Source organism: Lagenorhynchus albirostris, chromosome 11 (genome assembly GCF_949774975.1).
Source record: "Lagenorhynchus albirostris chromosome 11, mLagAlb1.1, whole genome shotgun sequence".
NCBI classification, from domain to species: domain Eukaryota; kingdom Metazoa; phylum Chordata; class Mammalia; order Artiodactyla; family Delphinidae; genus Lagenorhynchus; species Lagenorhynchus albirostris.
This window is the reverse complement of record NC_083105.1, coordinates 22,535,722-22,561,111: the sequence shown is the minus strand read 5'-3', so window position 1 is coordinate 22,561,111 and position 25,390 is coordinate 22,535,722. Positions and strand designations below refer to the sequence as shown.

At 39.9% G+C, this 25,390-nt stretch overlaps 1 protein-coding gene across 16 annotated transcripts in view; it reads right to left on the bottom strand.

Annotated features, from left to right (window-relative positions):
• Nucleotides 1–25,390, bottom strand: part of ANKS1B (ankyrin repeat and sterile alpha motif domain containing 1B) — a 1,163,439-nt gene that overhangs the window by 317,430 nt on the left and 820,619 nt on the right. The window lies entirely within an intron of this gene.

Genomic DNA, 25,390 nt, shown 5'->3' with positions numbered 1-25,390 from the left:
ATGGATAGGAACTGAATTTTCAATATTTTACGTAACTGGAAAGCTACTGGATATGTCTGAGATAACATTAAAAATAGTAACGAGAGACTCAATTGAGCTTGGTTGAAGGCAGGACTGGAAAAAAAATGTCACATCAGTTTCTGCAGACTGCTCAGAAATCTGGTTCCTCCTGTGAGGCAAGTTCTCCCAGACCAGCCTTAAGGAGGTGAGAGGGAGGGAAATACTTGGTGGAAAGATGAGAGACGGGGGCAGGGTAGAGAGCAAGCGTGAAGAGAATCTAGGAATGGGTACACTGACATGTGCAGGGGCAGCATTCATCCAGCTGCTCATTTGTTAAACATTTAGCCAGTGCCTATTCTGATAAATGTCGTGGAATAGTAGAGAACAAAACAAGTTATAGTCTCTCCCTCATAGAAATTATAACCCTTATTGAAAAAATATGTGAACAGATGAACAATAAATGATGAAGGCTCTGCATACCTGAAGACAGGAAACCATTAGTGCCAAGTGAAGTTACAAAACTAACTTGACACGTATTTAATGGTATGCAGAATGGTTACTGCGCTGCACAGCAATTACCTTCAAAGCAATTCTTCCATCTGTTCCTTCATTTCTGTTCTTCCTGCCACTACTCTGTTTAGGTTCTTGTTGGTGCTTATAAAAACTAATGCAATAGCCTTCCACTTGGCCTCCTACCTTTGGTCCAGCTTATACCATGATGCTACATCAGTCTGCCAAAAAGCCAGGCTCTTTAAGTCAACCCTTGCACGAAAATCTATAGTGGTTCTTTCTTGATAAAAGCCCAAATGTCCTATTCCAGCATCCTAGGACAACTGAGATCAGGTACAAACTTATCTTTTCAACCTAATTTCACACTACTTGCTATATGTAAACTAATACATATGATTAGACACATGAGTAAACATGTGTTTACATTAGACACATGTCTAAACAGTATGTTAATTTGCTAGCCATTCCATGAACATGAACTGTGTGTGCAAGACACATTCATTTCTTTGCTAATATCATTTTCCATGCTTTTTGCTTTTATTTCTGGAGTGTTTCTCCAGGATTGGCTTCTTGAGCTCTAAGATACAAATTTCCAACCATTTGTAAAGTATCTCACATAGATGTCCTATAGTATCACCAACACAAGGCAAAAATGTATCTCTTTCAGCTCACAAACTGGCCCTCCTTTTGTGTTTCCCAACTAAGTTAATGGGGAAGCATCACACTATTGCCCACCTAGATGCTTAGGAGTCACCTAGCTTTCCCCATTCTGTTTTACCATCATATCTAATTAGGCCAACAAGTCTTATATATTTGATTTCCAAAATGTCTCTCAATTCAGTTCCTTTCTTCCAAAATGGACTTTGGAATCTGACAATAATATCTACTGCAGTATGGTAAGGATCATACGACATAGGCTATGTGAACTAGTGCAGTGTTTTGAATACATATGTCTTCAGTAACTCTTAGTTCCCTTCCTCCCCAGTGCCCTAAATTAGGCCCATGCTTATTTTGAAACTGTATAATGTTGAGTCCTTTGGCTGCTACTCTTTTCAACTTCCAATCAAAACTCTTCTTTCCTCTCTCACCCCTCCCAACTTCCCTCACTCCTTGTCTTTTCTACTTTGTTTTAGAAAGAGTTTATGACTGCTAGCATCTTTATACTCCCCCTTCCCACAGCTGACAGTTATTTTTCAGAAATATATCTAACCAGGTCCCTCAAGTCGATTGAATTGTTGGTCTCAATTCTTCGCTCTCTTCCTGGATTAGAATTATGCCTCTGTGCCCTTTGCTGAGGGATCTATATTGAACCCTGATGTGGCTGGAGTTACTTCTCCATCCCATTGATGTTGGTCATGTACTTGCTTGGCCAGTGGAACAGGCAGAAGTATCAGTGTGGTGGTTTATAGATGAGGCCTCTGCACTCCTGTGATCTACTCATCCTTTTGAGTCCTATGCTCTATTACAAGAAAAACAATTGTTGACTAGTTGCATAACTGCTGGTCCTAGAAGAAAGATGAAGACTTGTGGGGCAAACCTAAATCTAGCCCGAAGCTTGGAGTCTACCCCAGCTCGCTGGAGTTCAGGTGAGTCCGGCTGAAGTTAGCTGAACCACAGCTGACCCGTGGGCTCATGAGTAAGGAAAATAAATATATATACATATATTTTGTTGCTATAAACCACTGATATTTTGACATATAGGGGAAAACTGACTAATAGAGTCACTCTTTTATTTCAAAACCCTTGGTATTTGCATTAGTCTGGGTTCTCCAGAGAAAGAGAATCAATAGGCTGTGTATATACACATGCAGAAGCCCCCAAACCTGGCAAGTGTGAAATGTGCAGGGCAGGTTGGAGACTCAGGGAAGAACTGATGCTGCAGCTCAAACCTGAAGGCAGTCTGGAGTGAGAATTCCTTTGTCTTCTTTGGAGGACCTCAGTCTTCTTCTCTGATTGGATAAGTCCATCCACCTTATGAAGGGTAATCTGCTTTACTCAAAGTCTAACTGATTGAAATGTTAATTTCATCTAAAAAAATACCTTCACAGTGACGTCTAGACTGGTGTTTGACCAAATATCTGGGTACTGTGGCCTAACCAAGTTGACACATAAAATATTCCAAACTCTTTATGAATCCACCAGCAAATGCATCTACATGAGACTGAGAAAGCCTAGGGAAGCTAAGTTAACATCAACATCCTACCCACGTTACGTGACTGTCGTCTAGTAAACACCTATGTACTGCATTCTCACTAATCCTCAACGAGGTAATTCTTTATTTTATGAGTATGATTGTTGGGGCATAATCCACTGTATTTCCAGTTAACTTCCATACTTTTGCTCATGCTATTCTCTCTGCCAGGGATGCTACTTTTCCCCTGTTCTCTGCTGAAATTCTTTCCGTTCTTAAAAGGTCCTGTTCAAATGCCGTCTCTTTTGTGACGCCTTCTCCAAAGCTACCCTTACTCCCGAGTCAAAACTAATCATACCTTCTACTAGGTTTCTGTAGTAATTTGCATAAAACTCTATTATAGCTCTATTAAAGTCTGATTTCTATTATAGTTAGAGAGGTGAATGTCTGTCTTCTCCTTTAGACTGTCGACCTCTTGGTGATGAAACAAGGTCTTAGCCACTTTTGTAGTCTCTCACGTGCCCAGCAGAGCATCTCACATATGGCAGGCATTTGCTAAATGTTGATTAAATTAAGTGATTTAATGAACACATGAAGACAAAATGACTAATTTTAGTGGCATCCATTTGTGGGGGAGATTTGTATTTTTTACCACATATTATGAAAATGAGGGCTCTTTTTATGGTCTAACAGTAATGTTTACAACTATTTAAAACTATTAAATACCAAGGACCAATTCCAGGTAGTATGCTGTATCACAAAATGCACTGGGCTTTGTTTCTGTAGCCTGGCAGTCCTGACTCTACTATTAACTATCTGTGTAACTATGGGCAAGTTACTTCACATCTCTAAGCTTCAGTGTTCCCATCTATAAAATAAGGGTGTCACATCAATGATCTCAAAGTTCCTTTTTAGTTCCTAAGTCTTACAATTCTATAATTTGTATATTAATATCAAATTAGTGTCAGATTTATTTATCCAGTAGAGAGAAAAGAAGCCCAAAGGCAAAGAAAACGATTACAGGACAAGATAGGACATGTAGGTTAAAGGCAGATGACAGCCACACTTCTTTCCTTCAGTGTACCCGCACGGAGCACATGACTGCTTTCTCAAATTAGCAGTGTTTAAACTCTCTCTCCAGCAGGCACACCTGGCAGGACAAGGCTAGACAGAGACAGCTCCAGGGGCTGCCGGGCCTGCCATACTGCTGAGCATGAATGGCAGTCAGGCACAGTCTGTAATCTGAGAGGCAGAGTGGTGGGCAGGCAGAAGGCATTGTAACAGGGGTTCACAACAAGGCAAAACGATTCAACTAGTTGAATCCCAAAGTCTGGGGAAAACCTAAGTTGGGATATAAATCAGAGATAGCAGTGAAGAAAGCTTCAGTCTCTGGAAAAATGAGGATGTATTGGTACATTATACCGAAGATCTTCCTTCCTGCCCAAATGTGCACTGACTTTCCTCCAGGAGCCTCTTAAGGCAAACCTGGCCTCAGAGAGGACACACTGTTAACATCACAGGCTACACAGCAGGCAGAGATCACTGACCCTAGGACAGTGCTCTGTGGTGTCCTGGGGCTTCAAGGGGGCCAATTATAAGACAGGTGAACAGTCCAGGTTCTGAAACTGCCTGGTCTACTTCAGCTGAATAGCTCATATTTTAAGTCTTTTACACAGGTAAGAAGAGGAAGGAAAGCTTTCTCTACTTTAAAAAGAAATATTTGAAAACCACTGACCTAGAAGAGTTTTCTAAGATTACATGATCACTACAGTTTTATTTTCTTTTAATTTGTTAGTTTTATTGAAATATTCTGGGTTTGTTGTATATGTATGGACATATATATATATATATATATATATATATATATAGCCTGTCATTCTCTCTGCCTGACATTCTTATTCTTTCTGCCTGAAACCAGCTTTATCTGCTGAGACAAAGATAATACCTTATAAAGTGATAGAGCCACAAGATAAAAGGTATAGCAAGAGGAAGGCAATAAAGATAGTAAAAGGAAACAAAAGAAGAAAAAATGAAATTACATTATAATAGATTTGGGATTAAATTTAAAAAACAGTTCTCAGTGCAACAGGTTATGAAGCCAGCATTAGGATAGTGGCATGGTAATTAGATCAAGAGAATAAGGAACTCAAAAAGGTCAATAACAAATGTGGCAGATATTTTTATAGCTGAAGGTGTTACAAAACTGAGACAGAGACCCATTGCTGTTCACCCAAAACTGTTCTCTCTTCTTCCATAGTAATGGAAGCTCTTCCAGAGCTCGTGTCTGCCTAACTAGATTCGAGATACACTAGCTTCTCTTCTGGTTGCTTCCATGAGAATACATTTGAGCCTAGGCGATGCCAATGAAAGTGCTGCGTGTAACTTCCAGGTCATCTTTAACCTAAAAGGTTCTTTGCTCTAGAGCTGCTTTTGTTTTTATCTACTCTTGAGCTGAAACATCCGGGTCTGCAGCCCAGCTTCGTCCACATGGGCAAAACAATACTCTAGAGTTTGGGAAATGCTTCTCAAACCTTAATGTACATAAGAATCATGTGTGAGATCTTAACCTGCAGATTCTAATTCAATAGGTTGAAGGCAGACTCTGAGATTCTGCATTTCTGACAAGCTTCCTGGCGATGCTGATGCTGTCAGTCTGTGGATCATACTTTAGGGGATGACAGAGCAACAGATGGAAGGTCCTGGGTCCTCCCACAGTTGCCCAGAGCAGAGTCAACTTGTAAACCTGGACTGCTCACTGTCAGACTATTACGTGGGAGAAATAAGCATTCTGTTCTTTAAACCACTAGGAAGTCTCTATTTTAGTGGCTTAGCCTTTAATAAAAACAGAATTAAAAATTAAATAAGACAACTTCACGTAGAACATTTAAAGGAAGCCTGTATTTCCACTTGACAGTATGTTGCATTGTCTTTTGTTTTGTGAAGCCATGAGTTTTCATATCTGTTGCCATTAAAAGAAACTTCATTTCTTTTAACTGCCTTTGTTGGTATCTTTCTGGCAATCATGCCACCATCCCTTTGTGACAACTATGCAAGGGATAAGAGGGGGAAATGTAGAAAACCTCAAGTTTCTAGCTTTGACACCTGGGTACATGGTGGTATTACCAGCTGAGAAAGAAAAGAAAATAGAAGGAAATACATGAATAATTTTGAGACATGAGAAATTAAAGATGTTGGGGAATAGCACATTAAATTTGGGCGAGAAGTCTGAGGGGACTTACAACCTTGGGCAGCAGCAGCAGCACAAGTGGGAATCTTGGCTCTTCCACTCATTAGCTGTATGACCTTGAGTAAACTACTCAACCTTCCTAAACATCCATTTTCTGATTAGTAATGTGAGAGAGAGAAAGAACCTCTGACGGTTGTCATAGGCATTCAGTGAAATAATGCAAGTAGAGTTTAGCCCAGTGCTCAGCACAAAGAAGCACTTGATAAACCTTAGTTATTTTTATCACGTGGGGGAGCTGAAATCCTACATGGATGGGACTGAAGAGGGTATGTATTGATAGTATGGGAAGAGAAGTGGCCTGAGGGAGAATCAACGTTTTCAAAGTGAAGGATGAGAATTATATTCAGGAGACGAAAAAGGGAACAGTCAAGACAACAAGAGAAGTGAGGGAAAAGAAGCTGCAAGGAGGCTGTGGGCAGCAGTGCTGGAATCTGCAGAGGTCTGCTGAGAAGAGGAGGGAGAAGTGCTCATGGCGTCTGGCAAATAGGTCTCCGCACCTCACTAAGAAGAACCCAGAAGCTGGTCTGTGCTGGGTTGAGGTGTGAGTTAGAGATGAGGATGTAGAAAGTGCAATCTAAATGATTCTGCTGAGGAGTTTGTATGGGAAGAGAAGGAGGGAGAGTGAGTTTTTAGAAATTACAAGGAAAAGGCATGGAAAGGAGTGACAAATGAGGATTCGGGGCTGAGGAAGGTCAGACATACAAAGGAGTAAGAGTCCAAGAGTGCAGTGGAGATCGGGGTGGGGTAGGGGGCTTGCCTTCTGCTCTGGCGATTTTTGCTTGCCTTTCTTAGAAATTATAGCATGAGAGGCATAGTTAGAGATAACTTTGGGGTTAATAATTTCTGTGTTAACAGAAGCTACCTGGCTTGGACTTGGTGAGAGCTGGATTCTTATATGTGAAATACTGGTAAAGGTCCTCACGTGGGCAAGGGCAGCCTTCCGCGTGGCATGCTGCTCCCCGGATACACACAAACCTGACTACCATTTATTGTAAACGTACTGGTACAACAGCCTCGATGTGCCAGGCTCAGGTACTTAAACTTGCCTATGATGCTGCAATGGACCATGGCTTCTCTCTTCTACCTGGATGTACTCTGTGCTCTCAGACTCCCTGATAGGAGTTTTGTAATACAGACAGCTGACATCGTCGGGTATGTCCCTCTATTCCTGCTTCTTGTTCTAGCCTCTTCTGCTCTGTCCTGCTGCTACCCAAGACCTAGACTAACAGCAGTCCTGAGAATAAACCAGGCCAAACAGTGCTAGCAGACAGCGTGCTGCCAAGTCCAAACGCAGGTCTATCAAGTAGCGTGAGGATCAGATCTCCCACAGGCTCTGAGACCTGGGCTTAGACATCTCTGTGCTGTTCATCAGTGGCTCTTAAAAGACTGATTGAACATGAAAGAGAAAGGCAGATCCACTGACCATGGAGCCCCAGAAAAAGTCTATTCATCACCATTAAAGCGCTATTGCAGTGTAACGTTGCCGGGAGAGATGTCTACGAAATGGATAAGAGTATTGATGACACCACCTAACAATCATATGAGACTTTAAAGAGCCCAAAGGGATTTCATACACATTATCTCATTTGTGAAGGGTTTTAGGTGATCTTTGGGAAAATGCCCTTTATGGAGTCTGAGACTCTGGGTACTCCATGTAATGTTATTCCTTCTGTGGAATTGAAAGGATTAATACACTGTGACTATTGTTAGGAAGCAGAATGTGATAAAGTCTCTGTGTTGTATATATGCAGCAAGGGAGGGAGACACGTAACATATACAAATCTGTTGCTTGAAGCCCCTTTGTTTGCAATTAGACTCTCTTATGGAGACAATTTCTGTAAAAGAATGGGGAGAAACTTAAACCCTCAGAGGTAAGTGAGTTATGTTTGGATGTCACTATGGACTTACAAATTGCAGATAATAGTAACCGCTCTAATTTTCCCACCACCAACTGAGCCTTGACAACTTTGTGTCCTTGAGTGTTTAGACAACTGAAGACTCCCAGCTTTAGGAATAGGGCAGGAGCGTGAAGAGGTGATACCTGGATATTACTTGGCACTACATTTTGGGGGAATAAAGGGAAAGTGAAGCGCTTTGGACTGGGTACTATCTCTTAATGCCCTGTGATTTCTATTTCGTGAATAAAAGAAATAAACTAAGGTCTAGCCGTGAGAGGGCCTGAGGTATCCCTTATTTTGACAAGTCTTAGACTGTGATGTGAAGTCATGGACAAATAGTGCATAGATAAGAAATGTTTTTAAGACACATGGTGATCAACTTCCAATAGCACAGTATGGTTGATTGGTGATCAAAATAGAAGCACTAGCCAGACTAGTCAACCCTCTAGCCATCAGGGTTAGGGATTAACCCTTTGATAAAAGGCACTGGACTGACCACAAGTTAAAGGAGTGAAGCTGCCAAAACAGACAAGTTCTATAAACTGTGGTAGAAAAAAAAATGACCATAACAACAGTAACAACCATAAAACAATCTCTTTATCGCTTTGCAAACAGTGTGAGCAGACTGCCAATCGGGCTTCTTCTATGCACACATAGAGTAACTGCTCTCTGGAGCATCACCTGAGAACCTGGCAGTTATCTGCCAGCTAAGATCTGTGGGGATGTGGATGAAAGGACCGACAGAGCCACTACGCAGTACACATATAAACATTGGGGTTGAATGATTTTATTGTACTTCTCTCTGAAGCTTTTGGTAAAAGGTGTGTTTTTAAAAATTCAATAAAAGTACATGCTTTTGCCATCTTTTCATTTCTAAAATCCTTGTTGAGATCATATTGACCCTAGAGCCCTCTGTTAAATATCACTATTTGTTTTGATTTATTTCCTTGTTGCAAATCTCTTTTATGAAACAAGGGCTCACATTAAAGATGAAGCGGATTTATTGCAACTAGAATAAGGTGCTGAGCAATGCTCACCATCATTCACATTTTCAAGCTCCACCACTGATATGAACTATGTTTAGAAAAAGACAAAGGATCGCTTTTTTTTACCTCTGACAGTACATGTTTTCTGACTTTCATGTAGCTTATATAGTGCACTGATAGTAGCATTTTCAATGCTACTATCAGTCAGGAAAATTGTTTGTAAGTTATCAGTCTCAACTAAAAAAAAATTTCCCAAACTTGAGTCTTCAGAAGATAATGAATGTTCTGAATACCAATTCTATTTATTTGATATTTAAAAACCATGTCCTTTCTCAGAGCCTCTAGGTATGTGCATAATAACACCACCCACTGAAGTACTTCAAACAGATAAATGTACCATAAAACCAAAGTTAGCAGTATACAAATGAATAACTTATATTCTGCTTGGGTAGGGAAGTATAAAAGATATACAAATGGTGGCAAAAAATTAGTATAGGAGTTACAAAATTGAGGACCTACAACCCATCTATCTATCCATCTGTCCATCCATCCATCCATCCATCCATCCATCCATCCATCCAACCATCCACCCATCTACTCATTCATTCATTCATTCGTTCACTCAACAAATATATAGGGCATGTCTACTATATTCTAGGCACTGTTCTGGATGCATCAGTGAATACAACATATAAAGGTGTCAGCCACTGTGGAGTTTACACTCTAACTGGGGAGACAGAAAATAATTAACATAATAAATAGCATAATAAATAGCATAATAAATAGGGAAGTTATGTCAGAAAGTGATAATTGCTGTGACAACAGAAAGTACAAGAGGAGGTCTGGGAGTGCTGGAGGTTCTGTGGGGACAGGAGGAAATGTGGTATTCAATAGAGTGGTTAGGGGACATCTTATTCAGAAGGCAAGACTTGAACAAAGATTTAAAGAGGGCAAATTTGCTTTGTTGGCAACTAGGGGGAGAGGATTCCAAATAGAGGGAATAGGTAGAGCAAAGGCTCTCAGAAAGGAGTGAGCCTGGTGTCCATTCAAGAAATAACAAGGAAACCAGGGGGGTTGAAGCAGCTTGTGCAGGCAGAGAGAGGCGGGGAACAGGTCAGAGAGGCAATCAGGGGCCAGATAAGGTAAAGCTTTGAAGGCCTTGTAAGGATTTCGGCTTTCATTCTGTGGGAAACAGGGAGCCAGTGCAAGAATTTGCACAGAGCAGTGACATGGTTTGGCTTATATTTCAGCAGAATCACTCCGGCTGCTGTGTTAAGAATAGCGCATAGGGAAGCAAGGGTAGGAGCAGAGAGGCCTGTTCAGAGGCTCTGGAAGTAACTCAGGAGAAGCAGGGCTAGTGGCTTGGACAGGGTGCTAGAGGAGAGGTGGTAAGAAATGGTCAGATTCCAGATGATTTCCTGAAACACAAAATAAAGTGTTCCTTGTTCTCTGATGTGGAATGGGAACCTGTCAGCTTGATGGCTGCATCTGTGTGGCATGGACCTCATCTTGAACAGCACTGTGTTCATCTGTCAAGCATGGGGATATACAGAATATATATGTGCAATATATATGGCAGGATTGGTCTTGCATGGGTCTGTTTTCAATGAGCAACCCAGCATCCTCAAAAGACTCTTCTGCTTAAAGAAGGTGGCCAAGGCATATGTATTTGATTAATAGAACAAGAGATACATGTTCGAGGAGACGGGTGATTATGCATGGATTTCAGGATCTGGCACTCTTAATGGGCCCTGGCTTAGCTCCCAGGGACCATGGCTTAAGAAGAAGCTTCAATACAAAATCTACATCACAAAACATTTCTGGGACTTGGGAACAAAAGGAATCAGCAGAATTGGCACCAGCAACTTCATCAGCAAGCAGGGATGGTGCCATATCACAGATATTAGTGCCCTGAACATTGGGCACCAGCAGTTGGTGATGGTGCCCACACTGGCAGGCTCCAGTGACATTGGCAGAACAGTCAGTTGGCAGTGGCAAAAGTGCCCTTGATGGGAAGATACTGGGCACTGTAGCCAGTAGCACAGACATTAGTACCTTTGCCTCACTGGGCACCTGCAAGCTCTGAAGCAGGCTTTGGCAGTCACTACTAGAGATTTGGTACACTCAGTGGGTATTAACAGCACTTAGAGCACTTTTGGTAAGTTCTGGTGGCACTGTTTCAAGATTTGGTGACAGGAGCCATCAACCACAATAAGCTAGAGAGGCAGAGAAGGGCAGATGCCAGTCAGCAAGTGGTCTGGTTAATGTTGCACATATGACTTGAGAGACCCAGAATGAATCATTAGGAAAAATTTCAGTAAGGTCTAGAATATGCAGAGAAGTGTAACCTCATTTTGAAGCCCTGCCTGGAATTTTTGAGAACCCCTTTTATATCTGTAATGAGGGAATAATCTAAGAACTATTCCACCACCATTGGATGGAATAAAGAATAGCTTGGCTCTTAGGAAAATGTTTCCAGTTTCATAGTCTGGTGTTGTTTGTTTGTTTGTTTTGTTTGTTTTTGGTCAGCTCAGAATTTTTAGTTACCTCAGACATCAAACTAAGAATTTTCAGCTTGACTTATGTGAATCCCCAGTAGGGAATCAGCTCTTAACAATAGTTTTAGTAGTAATTATTTATTTAATTCAACAAGGATTTTTAAGCACAAAATTTATATGTAACATCATTCTAGGTACTGTAAAAATGTAAAAGGGTCTAAGGTTCTTTCCTTCCAGGAATATGCAATTTTCTGTGTATATATTTGAAATATATACAAATATAAGAAAATTAACTGCCAAAGTTTTTACAAGTTCCAGAAAAGAAACAAAACTTGAGTGCATTGGAGAAATTTGGGAGGAGTTTCTTCTATAGTTTCTCTTGGGGTTAATACATAGGGAAGTAAGTGAATGCCTGTGTGAGTGGGTATGTGTGTGTGTGTGTGTGTGTGTGTGTGTGTGTGTGTGTGTGTGTGTGTGTGTGTGTGTGTGTATGAAAGTGAGCAAGAGAGAGACAGAGAGAAACAGAGTGACAGAGACAGACAGAGAATGGATGAATACGGGCATCCATTTCTCCCTACTGTCTCTAGACCTAGCCGGAACACACGCAGCATCTTCTCTCTGGAGTGATTCCCTTAATGAACTATTTGCTAAACATACTTATTAATTCCTTGAGATTAAACTCAAGCATCGGGTACCTACCCAGAAAACTTTCCCTGACCTCCGTACTTAGTTCTTCCCTCCTCTTGGAGCATTCTTTTTCGCATAGTAGTTTAGTTTTTGACATATCTATCTCTGTCTAAAGAGTAGATAGGACTCCTTGAGGCAGGAACCAGGTCTTATCCATTTTTTCATACCTATCTCTGAACCTAGCATAGGGCCAAAATGAACTATCTGACTGAATGGATGGATGAATCAGAGATTCACTGATGATCATCTGGGCATGTGGGTATCTGCAGACATTATGCATCTGGAGTTGCCCTAGCTCTCTGTCATCTGGCTCCAGTCCTACCAGAAATGCTACAGTCTTTGAGATGTAAGGTCAACCGTTACTTCGTGCTTACATCAGTAGCACTTAGAAAAGTATTCAGTTGAAAGTGGACACCATAAAGGTTGGTAGGTGATAATGTAATTGAGTCCCCGGGGAAAGGCAGGGAAATCAATCTTCTCTACACTTACTGCAATTAATCTCTTGTACATTTGTGGAGAAAATTTCACATTCAACAATTTCTATAATACATTTACCTATTAGTATTAGAAAACTGTAAATACAATTCTTTCCCACAAAGCAGTGGCCTCCAAACAGACAAGGAGTTGAGGGTTAAAACTGATGATGCACCGAATAAAAAGCTTTTAACCTGCTATGACTCTGTGATTCATAAATTATAGCCTTAAAAATCATTTAAAGTGCTATCTATTTAGCACTTATGCCACCATGAATTCACAGAACAAGTAAAGGTAAAATGTATTTTCTCTTGAAGACATGAAAGAAGGAATCTGGCAGGTTATTGAGTACTCATTTCCTCTGATAAGAGCAGTTGTTATCTGTTAACTAAAAACAAAACAAACAAACAAAAAAGCAAGCTGAACATCTTTTTACTAAAATAGAAGATGCTAGATCTGTGGGAGAGAGTGAAAATGGCCAGTCATTTTTCTAAAGGTGAAAGGTGGATTCTTAGGTAGCATGACAGAAGATCAAGCATCAAGTCAGAACCTAAAAGATGGAAATCTAAAATCCCATTGACCACCAACGAAGAAAATGACCACAAAGAAATACCATGTATTGAAAAACTGCTTTGCTTAGGGATGGGAGAATAGTAACTCAGTCCTAGTTTAGCCTGCTCTGCTGAAGCTGACTTTAGGCATCTGCTTGAGTCTGAGGCATCTGACTCACTCATTACAGCTTGAAGGGCAAAGTGATGGATGAAATTCACAGCTGGATTGATGGCACTAGCTATATTTCAGAGGGTGGTTATTACAAATGGGAGAAAAAGTAGCATATCTGTCTGCCTGAACAAGCTAAGCAATACTTTGGGTCACATTTTGCTTGGAGTGTCATTAGCTATCCCCAAACCCCAAGCAACAAAGAAGTTTTTAAGGTGCATAGAAATGCCTTTTTGATTTATCTGTCTCCTCCTCCAGGAACCTTCTCCTGATTCCCTGAACAGAAGAGACCTTCCCTTCCATTTAACATCCAAAGCTTGTATTTTTACTTCTAATACAGTTTGTTCATGCTCTGTTTTTATGAAAACCCCCTGAATATTGCGCTGACTTCTGCTGTTAGACGGTAATCTCCTTGAAGGCAGATACTGTGTAACTTCATCTTTTTTTTTTCCTCCTTGTCCTGTGTCTGAGACATAAGTAGATGCTCAAGGCATTTGCAGATATAAATTGAACAGAGACTTCTCAGTTGACTGCTACTGATCAAAAGTAAGAAATAGAGCCAAATTATATTCAACTATTAAAGTAGAACTTAATTCAATTGTACAGGAAAGGTAGGGGATAATGGCTCTTCAAAATGGTGGGTATGTTGTTTTAGAGCTCTTGCGTAGATTTACTTAATTCTGCTTTATTATGAAATCACTATGTCTTTAGCACTGCCACGGTCTGAACATTCAGCTTCTCAGTTCACTTCCATTCCATTCTATGCCACCTACATTTACCAAGCCCTTGCTGTTTAAAGTACTCTCTATCTCCACCCTTTTCCCACTTTCCACTTAGCACTGGGGACTGATTACATTACCTCTAAGAGGTACAGACAGTAAGCAGTCTTGCTATTATGCTTATTCATTTAATCTCTTAGATAGGAAGGCCCTAGTTATGATTTTAAATAACTTCTTTTCTAGCTCCTGATGAGTTAAACAATAATCTTAAATATATTAAAAATTAATTTTAGTGAATGATGATCAGAATTGGAAGTTTTGCCCTTTTCTTATTTAAAAATGGAATAATCTGCCTTGTGAGAAATGAAAATGAAAAAGAATGGAAAGCTCACTGTTGTAAAGTAGTCATGGGCATTTTCAGTCACAGACTCTCTTATATCAGTAATTGAGTTCCTTTCTGTTGCTTTTTGGCCCCAGGCAAGAGCAACCCCCCAAATTTATTAAGTTTTGTTAATTTGGTGAGCACTTATTGAACAAATACAAGTGGCTATGACTAATTTTAACTTAGTCCTTCTAAGTGACAGACACTTCATATGCATTTGAAAATGTATAACTCACAATAACTTAATGTGGTAGGTTCTACTATTATCTCCATTTTACAGATAAGGAAACAGATTATAGAATTTAAGTAACATGTCCAAGGTGACACAAGTAGTAGGTGGCTAACCTAGAATTAAATTAGGTTAAAATAAAAGCTCAAGAAAGTTCCTTTTTGAAAATTCTAAGTTCCTGGAAGGCAGCTTAAATGGATTATCCCCTCAGTATCCTCATTGTGCTTTGAAGTATAATGTTTAGACAATATAGTTAAGAACCTCAGTAAACTGCTCAGGTCTGAATCCTAGTTTATCCATCTAAAATAGCATTCATACTTTCTTGTCACTCTGTCTGTTCCCTTGCTTAATATTTCTCCATAGCACCAATCATTACCTGATAGGACATATTTTTACTAATTTTTGTTTGCATACCCCACTAAAATAAGCTGCATGAGGAGAATGACCTTGTAGGTCCTGTTTCCTCACCATCCTCAACATCTAGAACAGTGCCTGACATGTGGTCGGTATTTCATAAAATATCTATTAAATGAATAAATAAAAGGAGATTCACTTTGCTTATTGTTTATACCTGAAGTAATAATTTTCAGATACAATTAATGGATTGAAGGAACCTCACTTTTTTTCTTGGTTCACCTTCAATCTTCTTTTAAAATTTTACTTAATATATATGAATACAGCACATATGATGTACCAAGTTCCATTTTAAGTGCTTTACAAATATTGACTCATTTAATTCTTAGAACACCCCTACGGGGCAGGTGAAATCAAACTCAGGGAGTTCTGGCCATGGTACCAACTATTACACCATGCTGCTTCCTGGCTTAATCCTGTAAAAATGTCATCTCTGTGTAGTTTAATGCTCTAATGATGTGTCTTCACTCTCTCCTAGAGAGTGCCCTTCCATCTTGCCCATCTCTCCCTCCTCTCTATCCAGATTAAAGAAGAAAATAAATAAGATTATTTTAGTTATTTTACTTAATTGTACCTTTCCTTCTTGGACACAGCAATTCCTACTGCTAGTGAAGCTTTTCTAAGGCCGCCTACAAGGATAAACAAGCAGCTTGACCCCCAGTGGCTGCTGGACAGCTGACATGGTCTGTGTCTTCCTTTCTCCTTTTTCAAGTGTCTCCTTCCTGCTTTTCTAGGGCTTTTGGATCCCTGCCACGGCCCTTCCCTTCCAGTCTTGAGAATGGAGTTTAGTGGCCTACGGAAGTTGTAAAAATTGCCTTTACAGCCTGAAACTTCAAAGGAAACCCAATTTTATAATCAATTCCTTTTCCTGTGTTTCGTCATTTGGTTCTTTCTTGTCCTTTTACAGTTTCTCTCACAAATACCCAAGCATCTTCAGAGCCTTGGGTCTCAGGTATAACAAAGTATCACCCAGGAGGCAACTGTCATGAGGACAGACACCTGGGATTTTCGCTCCAGCTCTGTCACTACGGAACAATCTGCCTTGAGGCGAGCCATTTAGTATGACCGATGCTTATCCTCACCTGTGAAATGACTCAGGTGAGAGGTTGAGCTGGCTATTTTAAGGCCCTTTGCTGCTCTAAATTGTGATTTTCTTGGAAGAATTACATTAGGAAGAGAAAGTGCTCAGATATCTAAATTCCTTTACTCTTACTCCTGATTGCACTATCATTCCAAGGGAGCCATTGTTCTTTATTAAGTGGGGGTGAACTTCTCAAAGGTGAAGGATGACAGCTGCTGGGAATGGCGATAGATCAGAATTTATTTACTTGCAAAATTCCTCCCATATTTCTCTGTAAATATCATGGGGGATATGATAAATGATAGTAATGATAGTTCATGATAGTTCATAGTAAAATGATAGTTCAGTTTGCTGGTATACATAATAAAGTATTCTAAGATAAATTCACGTAAAACAAAACATTTCAAATCCTCCATCTTTAGCTTAGGAAGAATGCAGCAGTCACCTTGCTTTCTGAAATGGTGTAAAAACCTTGGAACGGAGCGTCCATAAGTAAGTTGGGACTGCACTGCTCTCACGTCTAGCAGTTATTTGGATATCTCTCCAGCCCAAACAGCTATAGCTATTTTGTACTTTGTGTGTACTGGGCTTTGTCATTTCAAAGGGCTCAAAGAGCTTTATAAATAGCGGCCATTCCTTCTCCCGATGTACTCCCGAAGAACAGGCTGGTTATTGGTTTCCACTTGTAAACAGAAAGCATGGGGCAAGGTGGAGGAGGTCTCTGGAGGAAAATGCAGGCCACCAGGTTGTGGGTGTTATATTCATTTACTTCTTTGTAAAACATTTAAATATAAAGGTGCTCAGCTGGGAAATTTCCTAACCTGGGAGTCCTAATTTGACCTATTCAGGACTGATTTCTTTCTTTTTTTTTTTTTTAATTTTCATTAAACAAGTAATTATAAATTTATTTATTTATTTTTGGCTGTGTTGGGTCTTCGTTTCTGTGTGAGGGCTTTTTCCAGTTGCGACAAGCGGGGGCCACTCTTCATCGCGGTACGCGGGCCTCTCACTATCGCGGCCTCTCTTGTTGTGAAGCACAGGCTCCAGACGCGCAGGCTCAGTAGTTGTGGCTCAACGGGCCCAGTTGCTCCGCGGCATGTGGGATCTTCCCAGACCAGGGCTCGAACCCGTGTCCCCTGCATTGGCAGGCAGATTCTCAACCACTGCGCCACCAGGGAAGCCCAGGACTGATTTCTAATCTGCATTCTTGTTTGGCTCAGTCCATTCTAATAAATATTAACTGAGCATTACTACATCCAGGTGCTCCATGCTTAGGAAATGAAGATGAATACGAAAAAGATCCTAACCTTGAGTGAGAGACACAAACTAGTCAATAGGTAGTTTTATCGGGTGTAATGGGAGCACAGAAGGTTAAATTAGCACTCTAGCCCAGATAGAGGATGTCTCAAAAGGCTTCTCCAAGGAATAAATCTTAAGGAATGAATACTAGTGTGAAGAAAGGCAGCAGCTGAGGTGCAGAAAGAAAAAGGAGTTTCTGACACAGAATGGCTAGATTCTCAGGAATTCCATTTAGCTGCTCCTGTGAAGGAAGACTATATTTCTCGGCTTACCTTGCAGTTTAGCAAGGGTCATGAAACTGAGTTCTGGTGAGTCAAATGTGGTCTAAAGTAAATGATGCACTTCCAAGCCTGGCGACAGAATATCCTGTGTGATCGTCTATGTTCCTCTCTCCCCTACCCTTAGGGCAGCTCTCAAAGAACTCCAAGATGGGAGAACCACATGATGGAAGAAGCCTGGATCCCTGAGTTTCTGCTTGGAGGAGAGCTGCCTAAACCACCATGGACTTAGTATGAGTGAGAAATAAATTTGATAATGTTAAGCCACTGAGATTTTGGAGTTGTTTTTTACAGTGGCTAGAGTTCATTACCTGATTATATAGACTAAGGAATAATAAGAAAGATCTGAATGACTTGCTGTCACTTCAAAGTTTATTTATTTCAAATGACCTTAAGGTCAACTACTCTTTCTTCCTTCCTCGTTCTCCAATGGCACCAACATTTATCCTGAAAACGAAATAATCTTTTACACTGATCTAAGTGAGCATGTCTGTTTGTCCCAGAATGAAAAGACATTTACAGAACTGAATAGATCTTGAAAAGACTCTAGAAACACCACAGCTTCTCCCACAAAGGACCATACCTACAGGAGGTGGAATACCTCATGCCCTCAGTTAGACCATGGGTCCAGTCATGTATTAACTTTAGGTTAGGGCCGCCATACTAACTGTGCACATATGTGTGTGGGATTGTGTTTGAGAGTATATATTTTACTGGATGTCCACAGGGTGGTAGGTCAAACATCGAATGGCATGAAATTTAAGATGCCTGCCAGTGAAAAGAAAGAAATGCAAGGAAAAAGAATGAGGGTAGATGGAGAGTGAGTGTGGCACAGGGGAATGAAAAGTTACCCTGTGAAAAGGTACAACAAGAGAATCTGTGCCTATAGCCTATGTTTTGTCATTGCCCTTCTGAAAAATAGCAGAAGAAGCAGGAATGGTTTGCTATCATTTTTCTAAGTGACAGGGAAATAAGACTGAACCTTCCTTTCTAGAGTTTTAAAAAAGTTACATTGGTTGTACAATTTCCCCCTAAATCTTGCACACATCTTCATCAACCATCAAGACTAGAATCAACAAACATCTGAATTTCAAGCACCTTGAAAGAACTAGGGTATTTAAGAGCAGAATTCTGGGCAGGAAGCCAAACTGAGATAATGTCACATTCATAATACTCCTTTGAACTCTGAAATAATTAGGGATTCTATTGTATTAAGACTTTAATTTTGGGGGTAGCAAAGTCACAGCTATAACCAAATCTGGTCCCTAATGCTTTGTTTAATTGATAAAGTGGAAACAAGACCAATTTTGTTTTGGGGGGGCAGCGTTTATGCTCTCCAGTTTGCCACAATTTCCACTACTCCATATTGTCTTGCCTTTAAAAGTGTTTGAGTTTTCAGTCCTTGCCAGTATATCTCTGTATCCCAAGCTTTTTTTGGTCAACTGTTGCCTTTATCTATTTGTTCTGATCAGGTCTAAAGTTAAATGGTCCCTTTTACTGTCTAGCTGTGTTAGTTTTTTAAAAATGTGTTTAATTTGCTAACATCCTTAAAGTATTTTCCGAGAGAGTTTGACCAATTCACTTCCCTAATATAGATGAAAATATGCTCCTTTCAATAATGAGGCACCAGTGAAGAATGAACATGTTTTTAAAATTTGTAATGTTTTATAGGATTCCTGATTTGTATGCATCACTTAGATCAGTGGCATTCAAATCATGAAGTCTTTATGTGCAATTGGCAAATCTTCAAGGTCTCTAATTTCTGTATGATTGTGTCATGTCATGCTACATTATACCTAATTTTACAGATTAGAGACATGTGCCTCTTTTTTGAATGGTGATTACTAATGTGTTACTAAATCATCTAATTGTAAATATCATAGTACCATGAAGATGGCCCATGGAAATAAAAGATGCCTTTATTGTTGTAACCATGTAATGGTTATTCCATTTTGACCACAAATGTAGACATGGAAACTAGACTGTAAAGTGGATCATTATAAAGTGTATCTGTAGCAGGAAGACCTCTGAGATGGCCCCAATGATCCCACCTCTTGGTATTCACACACTTGTGTAAATACCTCTTCCTATGTTTGGGCTGGATTAGTGGCTTGATTGTAATGAATAGAATAGGCAAAAGGATGGGATGTTACAAAAGACTGAGATTTTCATCTTGCTAACATGTTCTTGTCCTCTCGCTTATGCTGTTGAAACTAGCTTCATGTTTCTTTATGGAGGGGCCCATGTGACAAGGAAACGAGGAAGGCCTTCAGCCAATAAATAGCTTGTGAGGCACTGAGGCCTCAGACCAAAATCTCCCAAAGATAAGAATCCTGCCTACAACCACATGAGTGAGCTAGGAAGTGGATTTTCCCCAGCTGAGTCTCAAGATGACTGTAGTCCTGTGAGAGACCCCAGAGCCAGAGGAGCCAGCTAAGCTGCTCCTAGATTCCTTCCCCACAGAAAGAGAGATAATAAATGTTGTTATATCCCAATAAGATTTGAGGTAACTTGTTATACAGCAATAGATCCCTAACAGAGAATCTTGTTTTTCTATTGGAATAAGAGACAACTCTGTTTTTGTTCTGTTTTGTTTTCTTAAACCAAAATCTCAAACTGAGGATGGGGAAGGGGATAATTTATCTGGACAGAGCTTTTCAGTGCCATTCAGTGAAAAAAACAATTGAAATCATGTAGCCCAACACATACTGGTAAAATTGAACTGAACTTAAAAATGTAGGTGTTCATTATGCAGTAAAATAAAGTAGGGTTGCAATGAACAAAACAATGAATACCAGAAACTGTGCTATGATCAAGAGTCCTGTGATAACTACACTTACTAGTCATCAAATATTTTGAGTTTTGAGAAACTCCAACATCTAACTGAGAGAATGAGCAGGCAAGGAGAGGGAACGGCAGAGAGGCAGGAAGATAACTGGGTATTGTGGAGGCCGAAAGAGGACGAGGTTGACAGCTGACAAGAGTATCAGAACCCACTGAAGCCAAGGTGAGGTGAAAGCAGCTTACGGAATTTCTGCTCTGCTGGTCACTGGTGACCTTAGCACTGTCATGTGGGGTGGCAGCAGATGAACTAGTTAGACCCAAGTAGGTTGAAGGATGAGTGGGAGCAAATAGCGAGTGTAGACAGTTACCAAGTAATTCCAAAAGATATTATGAAACAGGAAAGTATAAGAAAAAACATTAAAAAGTGAAGTGAGCATGTGATATAAAAGTTGCTAGCGTGCTGAAATGCATTTTCAATTCAGGATGAGAGATTAAGAGAGCAGATACACTATGGGCCTTGACACGAAATCCTGCAAACCTTTAAAATGATAATCCTTTGAATTCCTGACCTCCAGGTGTTATACTGTCAAAGGACAAAAGAGATTATGCCCTTATAAAAAGATTTTAAAGGATTATCCAAAGACTTGGCAACACAGAATTCTTACCTGGAGAAAGGTAAATTACACGTTCCAGATAAGTAATCAGATAATTTCCCTGTGTCTAGGGGACAGAAAAAGCCCAATATGCTTAAAGTTTCTAGGAAACTACAAAATAAGCCATCTTCTCATAGAACTTTTGGTATGTGTCCCTTCTTAAAAAGAGAAAAGGTAGTGTATATATGTCCATGCCACTCTCTCACTTCCAAATGTAAAATAGCTAGTGGGAAGCAGCCGCATAGCACAGGGAGATCAGCTTGGTGCTCTGTGACCACCTAGAGGGGTGGGATAGGGAGGGTGGGAGGGAGACGCAAGAGGGAGGGGATATGGGGATATATCTATACATATAGCTGATACACTTTGTTAGACAGCAGAAACTAACACACCATTGTAAAGCAATTATACTCCAGTAAAGATGTTAAAAAAAAAATGTAAACCGCTATGGGGATGTACTAGGGTTCCCATTGAACCTCAACCACCCTCATACTTGAAATGATGAGGTGCCTTAATTTTGCCAGTCTTGTGGGTATTAACTGGTATCTTATTGTCATCTTAATTAGCATTGCACCAATTACTAAGGAGGCCAAGCATTTTTTCATGCTTATTTTCCATTAGTGTATCCCCTGAAATGTTATGCCTTGTAACTTATTCTGGCAATTATTTTGTTAATTTGCCTATGGTTCACTTATAAATTTGTAATATTTCTTTATGTAAAATAGATCCTTACCCTTTGATAGAAAAAAAAAAAAGAGAGAAGGGTAAAAGTCGTGGGAAACTTTCGGACCTAAGGAAAGACTGAGTTGGGGTTGGTGAGGGAAGTGGATGCTGGATGAAGATGGATAATTAAGCTTTGCTACTAAAGGTCAGGCACTGTAAAACACAGGAAAGAATGGATGGAGAAGAGGGATTAATGTGATTACTGTTCTAAAGATGTCTACGTGGAACACATTCTTTGTGTTCAGGGCATCAAATGAACTGGAGACCATTCAGATCTTTGCACTGGTAAATACTTCAATATTAAAAAGGGAATATTATAGAAAAAACATTGTTACCAAAAGAATAAACTTCTGTATTTGAAACTTGAAACAACAAATACAAATAAAGCATAAAAAACATGCATGGAACTGTGCTAACACATCGAGATTGCACTTAGCAAACCACCTTTTCTCTTTTTAGGAACAATCTCACCAATTCCAAAACACAATATGTTAATTAAAGGATCTCAGGTAGCAATCATGGAGTATTTCTCATGACAGATGAAGACACAAATATTCTGAGGACCAAAACTGCACAAGCAAAATGAAGAGACATTTTGTCCATTTTTTGGCAGTGCAAAGTTAGAGTGAATGCAAATGAACGTGCTGGCAGCAGAATTACACTGTCGACCACCTAAAGGTTGGGCTCACGACCTAAGAAGGCAAAGCATCCATCTGTAGCATTATAACATTCTGTTTGTACTGCTGAACACGGGTTTGGGTGTTTTTATATCTTCTCTACTCATCTGGGTGCATAGTAAGCACTACAGCATCAGCCTCTTGATAGAAGCTTAATTTTGTGTTATTTCTATTATATGGTTTTCTCTAATGGGAATGATATTCTCTCTTAAAAATAAATACATCATTTATTCTTCAAATAATTCTGGGTTCAGGTTCTTTTGTTTCTCAAAATGGCCTGTACAGGATTATAGACACAGCTTAAAAACTGAGATATTCTTTGATTAAAAAATTTATATTTGAATAACATGTGAAAAAATATTCATTTGTTTAGTCACTCATTCTTTCATTCTTTTAATGTGCATGTATTGAGCTAAGCACAGTGGGAAGGTCAAGGATGGATGTGACATTGTCTCTGCCCTCAGGATGCTTATAACATAAAAGTAGTAAAATATTATTAGTACCTTCAGACAGAACAAGCATAGGGCCATCAAATCTCAGAGGAAAGAAAGAGCAGGGTATTCTTTCATTCCACAAATTATTTTTTGATGTGGTAGGCACTATTCCAGGGACTGGATATATAAAAGGGAAAAAGATAGCCAAGGTCCCTTATTTCATTGACCTTGCATCCTGGGGGTGAGATGAAAAATAAGGAAGAAAACAAACAAATAAATAATATAACTTCAGGTAGCCACAAGTGCTATGAAGAAAACTGAAGCAGGACAATATGAAGGACAGTGACAGTAGGTGAGGGGTGTGACTTTGAGGGCACAAAACCCTCTGTGAGGAGGTGACAGCTGAGTAGAGATTTGATGGTGCAAGGAGCGAGCACTTGAAGATATGAAGAAAAGGCTTTCCAGGCAGACAGACCAATACAAAAAGGCTTTGAGACAAAAATGAGTTTGGCATGTTCTGGAACAAAGCCACATGACTAGAGTGTGGGAGAGAGGGAGAGTGACAGACGAGGTCATATTGGTGGGAAGGGGTCAGATCCTACTGACTTTCGTAGGTCATGATAAAGATTCTGTTCTAAGTGAGAAAGGGAATCCACTGGAGATTTTAATCAGGATGTGGCATGATCTGATTTACATTTCTTTCTGGGCGCCGTGTGGAAATTCAACCGTAAAGTGGTAAGAACGGTAACCAGGACAGAGATTAGGCATCTATGCATTGTCCAGGTGAGAGGACCAATGAGAAACTGACTCAAGTAGTCTAACCTAGAGATGACAGGTTAGAATCTATTGTGGTAGCCTGATTAGAGGTGGTTGGTGTGGACTAGGGTAATAATTACTAAGGTGGTGAGAAGTGGTTTCACTTTAGGAGAAGTTTCACAAAAAAAGTGATGTAGAACCGTTTGAGTTGAACTTTAAATGGCAGGCAGATTTGTGACAAGTGGGGAGTCATTCACTGATTTATTGAGTGCCTCCTAGGGGGCAGGCACTGTGGCAGGTTCTGGGGTTACAGCAGTGCAGGAGTCCTTGCTGAGAGTGAGGAGAAAACTTGCTGAGGAACTAATATTCTAAGTAAAGATACAAAAGTAGCGAGGTGAACAGTATGTTAATAAGAATTACCTCCAGATACAGTTTTAAGGATGCTTTATTCTTTTTCTTTTAGTTTAGAAAATTGTATGACTAAAACTCCGTTGTATGCTTGACTTTCCTTGAATTTGCAAAAGTGGTAAGTTTCTATCAGTAGAAACTCAGTTCATTGTCAGCTGGCAAATTTCATCATGTCACTTCCTTAGAAACAGTGGTTAGTATTTATCTTTCCCATTCTGAGAAGGAGAAATTACAGCCTCCTTAGAAAGGAAAAGCACAGAGGAGAATACAAAATATATAATAAATTCATATATTTAGGTGCATCTATTGCCGTCCATCTGCTACCCTGCCTCCACTCTTGCCCCCTGAATCTTTTTCCAAGTGTATGACCCAACTTCAACATTCCCTCCTTCTAATTCCTCTTGTATACAGTCTTCAGAATTAACTGGCCTAAAGCAGTCTAGTCATGTCCATTCCCCTGTGCTTACAGAATGAATTTCAAATTCCTTAGCCTGATACCAACCTGACCCAACTTACTTTTTCTGTTTTAACTCTGACTCCAAATTGTTTTAATCACATTGGATTTTTTCTTCTTTTTTTAAAAATTATTTTTTAAACCATGGTGAAATAACAAAATGTAAAATTTGCCACCTTAAACCATCTTGAAGTATACACTTTAGCGGCATTAAGTACATTCACAGTGTTGTGCAAATCCCACTGGATTTTAAACCACACGAGTATCGCTGTTCCCCTAATGCTTCTGGCAGTTTGTTGCCTGGACTGTACCTCTATCTATGTGATTCCTGCTGGCCCCTGAAATGCCTTTCCCTTTCCTTACCAATTAAAATCCTACATATCCTGAAGACCAGTTGTTTTAGGCTCTTATGAAACCTCATCTGGAAACAGAAGGTTAACTCTGTTGCTAGGTAACATACTACTTAAAGTTAAAATGATGCCTGGTTGGTAAACTGCATCTGGACTGGGAAGATTTATACATGAACTACAAATACCTGATGGGGATGCGATATTTTGGACTTCCCTGAGTGATGACTTGTGATTAGGCAGGTTCCTTGTCCCTGGAGGCTAGGGCTATGGAGTTATTACAAGAGATGAGCCTTTAAGGGCATGAGGCTTCTGATCCAGGAACGTTCTTGTACCCACCCTATATTGATCTTGTCTTCTTGCACCTGATCTGTCACCTGGTGGGCATGGACTGATGTTTGTACTGACATAAAGAATCCCACTGAAGAAAAACTCTGAAGCTGCCCTGCTAGCCAGTGGCATTTCCTGTATTATATCTTTCTTGATAGATCTACTGTGGCTCATAGTAGTCTTATGAGTCTGAATGTTTAGCTGGACTAAGAAGACCTGCTTTGAGGAGTTGCATCAATATGCAGACATATTGTCCTAAATCCTAATACCCCTT